This window comes from Elaeis guineensis, chromosome 15, assembly GCF_000442705.2.
Source record: "Elaeis guineensis isolate ETL-2024a chromosome 15, EG11, whole genome shotgun sequence".
Lineage (NCBI taxonomy): Eukaryota > Viridiplantae > Streptophyta > Magnoliopsida > Arecales > Arecaceae > Elaeis > Elaeis guineensis.
The window spans coordinates 46,835,886-46,845,133 of record NC_026007.2 but is presented as its reverse complement, the minus strand read 5'-3'; positions in this window follow the sequence as shown (position 1 = coordinate 46,845,133).

Genomic DNA, 9,248 nt, shown 5'->3' with positions numbered 1-9,248 from the left:
CCGAAGGGCCTTTGGTCGAAGTTGCACATCATGTATATGGGAAAGAATATGTGCAACAAGCTGATGCTGAAGAAGAGATTGTACAGTCTTCGGATGCAGGAGGGATCTGATGTGATTGGCCACATTCAGAGGTTCGACCAATTGTGCACGGAGTTGATGAATATCGGGGTGAAGCTGGATGAGGAGGACAAGTTCCTGTTGCTTTTGTGTTCACTACCAGGATCATATGATTCTTTGGTGACTACACTGCTCTACGACAAAGAGACTCTGGAATATGAGGACATGGTCTCGGTGCTGGGGTCTAATGAGCAGAGAAAAAAGTTGACCAGAGATCGGGCTCCCCAGGAGGGTTTGGTAGTAGGGGAGAGGACAGGTAGAGGCAGAGGCAGAAGCAAGTCCAGGGGGCGGTCCAAGTCCAGGAAGGGAAAGAAAGAGGTGAAATGCTTCAAGTGTAACGAGTTCGGACACTTCAAGTGAGAATGTCCACTATGAAAGAGCAAGAAGGGAGGAAGAAGTGGCTCAGAATCAGTGAGTGCAGTTGCTGGGCAGCAGGTGGAGGATGATCTACTTGTGGTATCAGATGGTCACAGGCATTACACAGAGGAGTGGACACTAGACTCTGCATGCTCACATCACTACACACCACACAGGTCTTGGTTTGCGACATACACCAAGACAGATGAGGGATCAGTGACTCTAGGCGACAATCATCCTTGCAAGATGGCTGGGATAGGGACAGTCAGGGTGAGGATGTTTGATGGGATTGTGAGGATATTGACAAATATAAAGTACATCCCGGAGCTGGAAAAGAATCTGGTGTCACTAGGTTACTTGGAGCGTAGTGATACAGCTTCAGCAGTAGGACTAGAAGCGGAGTACTGAACATCTCCAATGGAGCTATGGTGGTGATGAGAGGCAGGAGGTTGGACAATAACCTCTATCGCATGGAGGGATCTGTGGTGACCAGAGAGTTTGATGCAGCAGCTACAGCACAGGACCAGCAGAGGGCTTACAGGATGTGGCACTACCGCCTAGGCCACATGGGTGACAAGAGGCTGAGGGAGTTGAGCAGGAGAGGACTCATCTTTGATCTGGAGGATGGTGCTACAGGAGAGATCTATGAGCCTTGCCAGATGGAAAAGTAGAGGAGAGTTCAGTTCAATATCAGTACAGCCCGCAGTGCAGCCCCTCTGGAGTTAGTACACACGAATGTGTGGGGACCAGCCCCAGTTTTAGCTAGGAATGGGGCCAGATACTTCATGATCCTGATTGATGATTTCTCAAGGAAACTCTGGATTTACTTCATGAGAGAGAAGTCTGAGGTCTTCACCAAGTTCAAGATCTGGAGAGCTGAGGTGGAGAAGGAGCAGGGGAGAAGCGTGAAGTGTCTGAGGTCAGACAATGGCGGGGAGTACACCAGTAGAGAGTTCCAGGATTACTGTGAGGAGTGTGGGATCAGGAGACACTTCTCAGTTAAGGAGACTCCACAGCAGAATGGGGTGGCCGAGAGGATGAACAGAACACTTCTGGAAAAGGCACGATGCATGAGGCTGCAGGCAGGGCTTCCAAAGGTATTTTGGGTTGACACAGTTGACACAGCAGGTTACTTGGTCAATCGATCACCTCACACCAGATTGGATGGCAGGCTTCCAGAGGAGGTGTGGTCTGGGAGGACAGTTGGGCTGGATCATCTATGGGTATTTGGGTGCACGGCCTATGTGCACATTGGAGCTGGTGAGCGGAGCAAGCTAGATGTCGGATCACGCAAGATGGTGTTTCTAGGCTATCCGCGAGGAGTTAAGGGATACAGGCTGTGGGATCCCTTAGAAAAGAAGGTCGTCATTAGTCAGGATGTGACTTTTGATGAGGAGTCAGTCCTACGGAGGCGAGCAGGCATGGAGGAGCAGCAGGAGTAGGAGGAGGTCCAGCAGGGCACTGCTGGACAGCTAACCTCTTTGATTTTGCCTCTTGCAGGTACTATTGGAGGATATGACATTCAGGTGGAGCACCTACCTAAGGTGTCTCCACAGGTGGAGAGGACTCGGACGGATGATCGAGGTGGAGAGGTCCAGTAGGAGCGAGCTGGATCGAGGACTGATATCGGTGTTGCCCTACACAAGCCCAAGAGGACCATCAGGCAATCGGACCGATATGGCTTTGAGGAGATACTGTCATATGCCCTAGTGACAGTGAATGGAGACCCATATACGTATCAGGAGGCTATTGAGAGCCAGAACAGAGAGCGATGGGTCCAGACGATGTTCAAGGAGATGCAGTCTCTTCATCAGAACCAGACGTGGCGATTGATGTAGTTGCCACAGGAGAAGAGGCCCATTGGCTGCAAATGGGTCTACAGTCGCAAGGAAGGGCCTTCAGCACAGGGAGGTATCAAATTCAAGACGAGGTTAGAAGTCAAAGAATACAAAACTCTTTCTCTCAAGTCTCTCTCTCTCTTCTCCCTCTCTCTCCAGCTATTCTCCATGCCCCAGGAGCAAGAAATCCTAGGGTTTCTTGCCGTCAGGTCCCAAAAAGGTAGGAAAAGCAAGGGAGGTGCTAGCCTCTCCCCCTTTGTGCCGCCAACCCCTTTGCCCCTCCCTCTCTTGTAGCCACCCAAACATCAGGTCCAGGATCTGAAATCTCTTGAGAAGAGGTTGGTACAAGTTCCTCTCAGATCTGGAGTTGATCTGAGGTCGTTTGAGGTGCGGGTGAGATCTCCATCAACAGATCTACAGGAAAGGCTACAGCAGGACAGATCTGCAAGGTCTGTCTCTATCTACCTTCTTCCCTATCTAGAACACCCTAATTTGAGATCTATGAATTGAAAGACCTCGGTCCAGGCCTGATCTGGTTGGGTACCAGATCTTGGATTTTTTAGAGGTATTTTCAGAGGCATTCTTCATCTGGAATGAAAGGCTGACGAAGAAGATAGCAACCAGGCTGATTTCGTCAAGGACCTTTGATCGAGTCCAGAAGTCTCCAGATTTATTCGTTGCTGGTTCCGCTACACCCAAGATCCATGGGAGGAGTCGGGATCGTGCTCCAACACCATGTAGGTGATCGGATCCTCATCGTTTTCATCAAGTTCGATAGGATCTCTATTCTGGACCAAGAAATCATAGTATCTGTCCGATTGACGTGGTACTCAACCAGATCGCCTTAAGGATGCAGGAACAATGGGCTCCGGATCTGATCTAATCAAATCTAGTTCAGGTTCAGCTACTTGTGTCGGTTTTTCTACCTGCCGAACTTTCTCAAGTTCGACCTTAGAGGCAACAGTCCCTTCACCAAGGAACTCCTTTTCTAGAAAGATTGCCTTAAGGCTGACAAACACCTTTTGCTCATCAGCTAGGTAGAAATAATACCCTTTGATCTCTTTTGGGTATCCCATGAAATTACACTTGTCAGACCTAGGTCCAAGCTTGTCCGTAATTAAACGTTTAACATAAGCCGGACACCTCCAAACCCTAAGGTGCGAGAGTACTGGCTTACGTCCTATCCATAACTCATATGGCGTTTTGGTTACAGACTTACTCGGAACCCTATTTAGAAGGTAACAAGTCGATTCGAGCGCATATCCCCAGAGGGAGATCGGTAGACCAGCAAACCCCATCATGGATCGGACCATGTCTAACAAGGTCCGATTCCTCCTTTCAGACACACCATTATGCTGTGGTGTTCCAGGAGGAGTCCACTGAGAGAGAATCCCATTCTCCCCTAAATATATCAAAAATTTATTGAAAAGGTATTCACCTCCTCGATCAGATTCAAGAATTTTAATACACTTCTCAGTTTATTTTTCTACCTCATTTTGGAATAGTTTGAACATTTCAAACGACTCCAACTTATGCTTCATTAAGTAGACATACCCATATCTTGATAAGTCGTCTGTGAAGGTTATGAAGTAGAAATATCCACCTCTTGCACTTGAGCTCATGGGTCCACATACATCAGAATGTACCAGACCTAAGAGTTCACTGGCTCGCTCACCTTTTCCAGTAAAAGGTGACTTGGTCATCTTTCCAAGAAGACATGACTCACAGGTTGGAAGTAATTCACAATCACCAACTTCAAAAATTTCTTCTTGAGCCAACCTGTTTATTCTGTTCTTATTGATATGACCTAGCCTATAGTGTCAAAGGTAGACTTCTGCCACATTATCTATTCTAGGGCGTTTACCGAAGGTTTGAACCACATTAACAGGCTGTGACAGTAAGTAAATTTCATTATTTGTTTGTCCAACAAATATTGTAACACCATTCAAAATGATATTGCAAACGTTTCTTTTTATTAAAAATTGATAACCGTGTTGGGAATAGTATCCCAAAGCCAATCGTCAGCCTGTTGACAGTTGTGCTCATTTTTGTATATGTACATGAATTATGAATTAATAAAAATTATTTTGGCATTTTTCATCATAAAATATTTCATCTTCTAATGAACTCCTATGTTGTGGTGAAGTCCTTAGGACTATTTAGACTCGACAAAAGAGGATTTATCATTTAGTCCTTAAATCTATTCGCGATCAAAAGATACGTTGTTACCAAGGACGACAATGTTTATCAAGCATAGGTCATTGTGAGCCATATAGATTGGTTGTCCTCTTAACTAATGAGTGTGGAGACACTGGTATGGCATACAGGTGAGATGTAAGGGTACATCTACACTGAACGTGACCGACTCCGGAGCTATTTCTGCTATCAAGATTTGCTCCGATGGAATATGGGTATAAATATCCCTCCGACCTGAGACCGCCACGGTGACTTGCAAGCAACTCACTGCACTTAGGCACTGGACTACCTGAATTTCTAATTCAGTGATGGAAGGCTGCTGGGTATAGTCAAGTACTTGACTTGTCGGTGCGTGTATCAAGATGGGATTGACCACTCCAGTTTAGGAGCTGTGTACAGTCGTATTTCAATTTAACAAAATCTTGGCCAGGGTAGTCTTTGTGAGGAGTCATAGGACTGTTTGAGTTGAGCACGATTCGGATGATCTAATCAGGGTTGACAGTTTAACCCTGAGTCGTCCTAAACACAGAGGTCAAAAGGATGAATTATACAGTAACCATATTCATGTAGGTTCTGAGTGTTGCGATTGCGACCATTCGACCTATCCGATCATCGGGTACCATTGCTAAATGATCACTTCAATTAGTACAGAAATTGGTTCTTGTGCTACCGGCTTAGGTTCGAACCTGTGGGGTCACACACATTAGAGGTTCCTATCTGATCTGATAGCTGGTGAAGAGTCCTTCATGTCTGGGATTTTGTGATCGAGAATCAGGATTCTCTGATCATGAGTTCCACATATTTTGGGTACTGGGGTTAAGAGTCCCACTGGTTTAGGACTCTTCGATCAGGGTTACATATCGATGAATTCTGATGCTCGATTACCCATCGGATTTGGACTCAATATTTATGAGAGGTTTAATTAGTGATTTGATCGCTAATTAACTCAATTTGATTGAATAATTAATTTTGGATCAAGTTCAATTGAATTGGATTCAGTTGGGTTTGACCCGATTAGGTTAAGAGTTGACCTAATCGTCGAGATGGTTTGGTCCCTGATATGATCATGGGTTGAGCTTAATCAATTTTTGATTTGATTAAGATTTTATTGAGTCTAATTAAGCTTAATTAAGTTGGGTTTAAATTAGTCTAATTGGGCCTAACTTATTTGGTTCAATTAGGTTGGTTTAAATAATGAAACCACCTTGACCCACTCTTCCTGCGCCCCTCACTTCCACTGTGCCCATTTGAATTCACGAGAAGAAAGTTTTCATGAATTTTTCCTCACGCAAAGCCCTCCTCATGCTCTACTTTAATGCACCATATGAGTGGATAAGGATGATTGGTTGGCCATTCAAATTCAAAATAAAGTTTGAATTTGAATGACCAACCAATCTTAGCACCTTGACCTTATCCTCTTTTAACGCCCCATTTATTACACGAGAAAATATTTCTCATGAAATCACTCATGCATAAATTAAGCCACGCCCTCCTTTTCTCACGCTCTTAGTGGATAGGGATAAATTGGTTTCCATTTGAATTCAAAATTTGATTTGAATTCAAATGTGCAATTACTCATCTTTATCCTCTCACGTGGATAAGACGTTTGACATTATTTTAAAAGGAGGAGAAGAGTGGGGCGTGTGCAAGAAAAATTTCAGAGAGAAAATCTGGGCGTGAGGAATCCTTGTGTGCAAGGTGAAGGTCTATATCCTTCTGAGAGAAAAAGAAAGAAAAGAAAGAAAAAGTGTGCGTAGGGTTTCAGTGAGTTCTTCAAGGTTTCAGTCTGGAGTTCGGGAAGTGAGAAGGTGAGCTACGAGTGTCGTGAGCCCACCAAATTTTAGAGAGATCTTCAACATCCTCTCAAGCATGTCTGCTAATGATTCAGAGCATCTAAAGAATCGACAGACATCGATCGAAGGAGTTCGATCAGCATCGGCCGTCGAAAGGGCTCTACAACGAGCTAGCACTCGTGAAGAGTCGATCAGATTGGGAGCTTCGTGTGGACGATCTGCAGAGGTCAGACATACTGTGTGGCTGTATCGCGATGATCAGATTCTCCTGACGGTGATCAGATTATAGCAATCTACTATCCGTACAAAGGTATTGTGTTCTGAACACATTATAGTAAAGTGTTTACTGTTCAAATTCGAATTTCAAATTTAAATGCATGCATGCTATATATCATATTTAGATCTTAGTGTAGAGTAAATTTTTATTAATTAATTAAATTAATTAATAATTTTTACTGTAAAATAATAATTTTGAAAAAAATTTAAAATTACTATTTTACCCCTGCACTGATTTTCCCCACAAATGGTATCAGAGCAAGGTTCTTAGATATGATATATATATTTGCATGCGTAGATTAAGTTGTAATCTAAAAGTTTACAATTTAAAATTTGAAATTCAAAATTTAAAATTTGAATTTTGAAAATTATTCGAAATTCAAAATTTAAAAATTTAAAATTCAAAATTTGAAATTTGAATTTTTAAATTTGAAATTTGAAATTCAAAATTCAAAAATTTAAAATTCAAAATTTGAAATTTAAAATTTGAAATTTGATTGAAATTTTAAATTTAAAATTCAAAATTTAAAATTCAAAAATTTGAAATTTGAAATTTGTTTGAAATTTAAATTTCAAAATTTAAAATTTAAAATTTAAAATTTAAAATTTAAATTTTAAAATTGGTATATTTAGATATACTTGATCCAAGTAGCAAGTAATCAAATTGGGTTGGTTGCCATGGCCGTCCGATCATAGGAGAAAAGTAGGGTTTAAAGGCCCTCTCTTCCCATTCGATGGGGTCTCCTATGGCGGTAGGGGTGCCGCTGTAATTATATCCCATACAGATGAAGCAGTGAAAGGAATTAATTATAAAGGTTCAATTATAAAATTTATCATGAATGTGTTAGATTAGATCTAAAAGAATATTCATGATTTTTTTTAAGTTATTTTTTGTTATGTAATTAGCAATAGGATTGCTATTTATGAAATATGCTGATCTATTTGTGAAATGAGTCAACATATTTGATGAACAGAAAATAAAACCTTTCAAATTTGAAAATTATTTTTGAAATATCAAACCCTGACCTATCAGCTCAAATACTTAATTAAAAGAATTAAGTATTGTCTAGTAGGTCTAGAATTGTGAATTAAGACCTAAGACAATTGCATAAACTTGTGGATCAATGGGTTAGATGGATTAGGTCCATAATTGGGTTAGACCTAAGGTTAGCTTAAAGAAATAGACTAAATTAGAGTAATTGATCAAATCTAATCAAAAGTTGAATTAGATTAGGTCAAGGATACTCTAGACTCAACTCCAATAGTTGTAGTTGAATGGATCCATGTCTTTAACTAGACCAAGATGGACTTAATTCATGGCTATGCGGTGGAACCCTATTTACTAAGTTGATCAAATTAAAACTAATGAATCGGTTGGTGTCTAAGGTAAGTTTGGCAGTTTGACCAGTGGTTTTTAAGCGGGAGCTACTCGCAGTGATTCGATCTTTGACGAGTTAATGGTTTATCCCCACCACTGATCTCACTTACCTGACCAACCTAATGAATTAGGTTTTGATTAGATCACTTGGTGATTAGGGCTCACCCATGTCATTAAGTAAATCAGTTTGACTGATTTAGGTGCTCCTAATGCCAGCTTTAAGTAAATCCTTTTTAATCTGACTTGGTGAAGTCAGTGGGAGGATTGAAATTGGCTAGATATTTTCTTCTCTTTGATTCTTTAATAAAATTTTCAAAAATTATTAGGTCCTAAAAATGATTAAGTTATATTGATAACTAAATCATAGCCTCTCATTAAGTGAGTGATAATGAGTCCATTAGTTTAATAATCATTGGAGGCCCAAAGGCCTGGTGCTTATTGACTAATGGAATTATCATTCATAATATGATAATTTAGTTTGAGTCTTTCTGATGGTGGTCAGGTTGGCTGGCTAAAGTCGGACCTGATCATTTATTGGTCCGATTCACCAAATCAAATCATGTTAATGGTTGGACCTAACCAGATCTTTTCAGTGGAGGCCAAAGCCTACTGATTAGGTTCAGGGGCAAAATCAATTATTAGAAGTTGTTTAGAGAAACAACTGGTTATGAACCTACCCATAGATGCACATAGGTTGACCAACCAAAGTTGGGCTCGTGTGTAGTCTGTGTGGATTCTAGTACCCACTAAGAAATTAAAGTAATTAATCGAATTGGAGGTTGAAGCTACCAATTCGTAAAAATACTGGGAGAAACTTTAGACTAAAATCTAAGTCTTTAGTATTAATAATTTATGTACTAATATAGATCTGGTTTTTCTTTATGCAGCTATGGCCACTACCCTTTCGCTTCGATCATTATTAGATAATGACAAGCTCATGGGACCTAATTTCGATAGCTGGTATCAAAAATTAAAAATCATCCTTGAGCATGAGCGGATCCTTTATGTAGTAACAGATTCGGCATCCGAGGAGCCAGCCCCGAACGCTAGAGGGATGGTCCGAGACACTTATCAGAAGTGGCTCAACGACTGCACCACCGTTCGGTGCATTATGCTAGCGGCAATGAATGATGAGTTCAGCCGCAGGTTCGAGAACGCCCAACCACAGGAGATACTTCAAATGTTGAATGACTCCTTTGGCATGCCTGACGACGTTGAAAGGCACAAAACTAGTTGTGCCATTTTCAATGCTCGGATGAGGGATGGAGCCTCAGTCACTGATCATGTACTGTA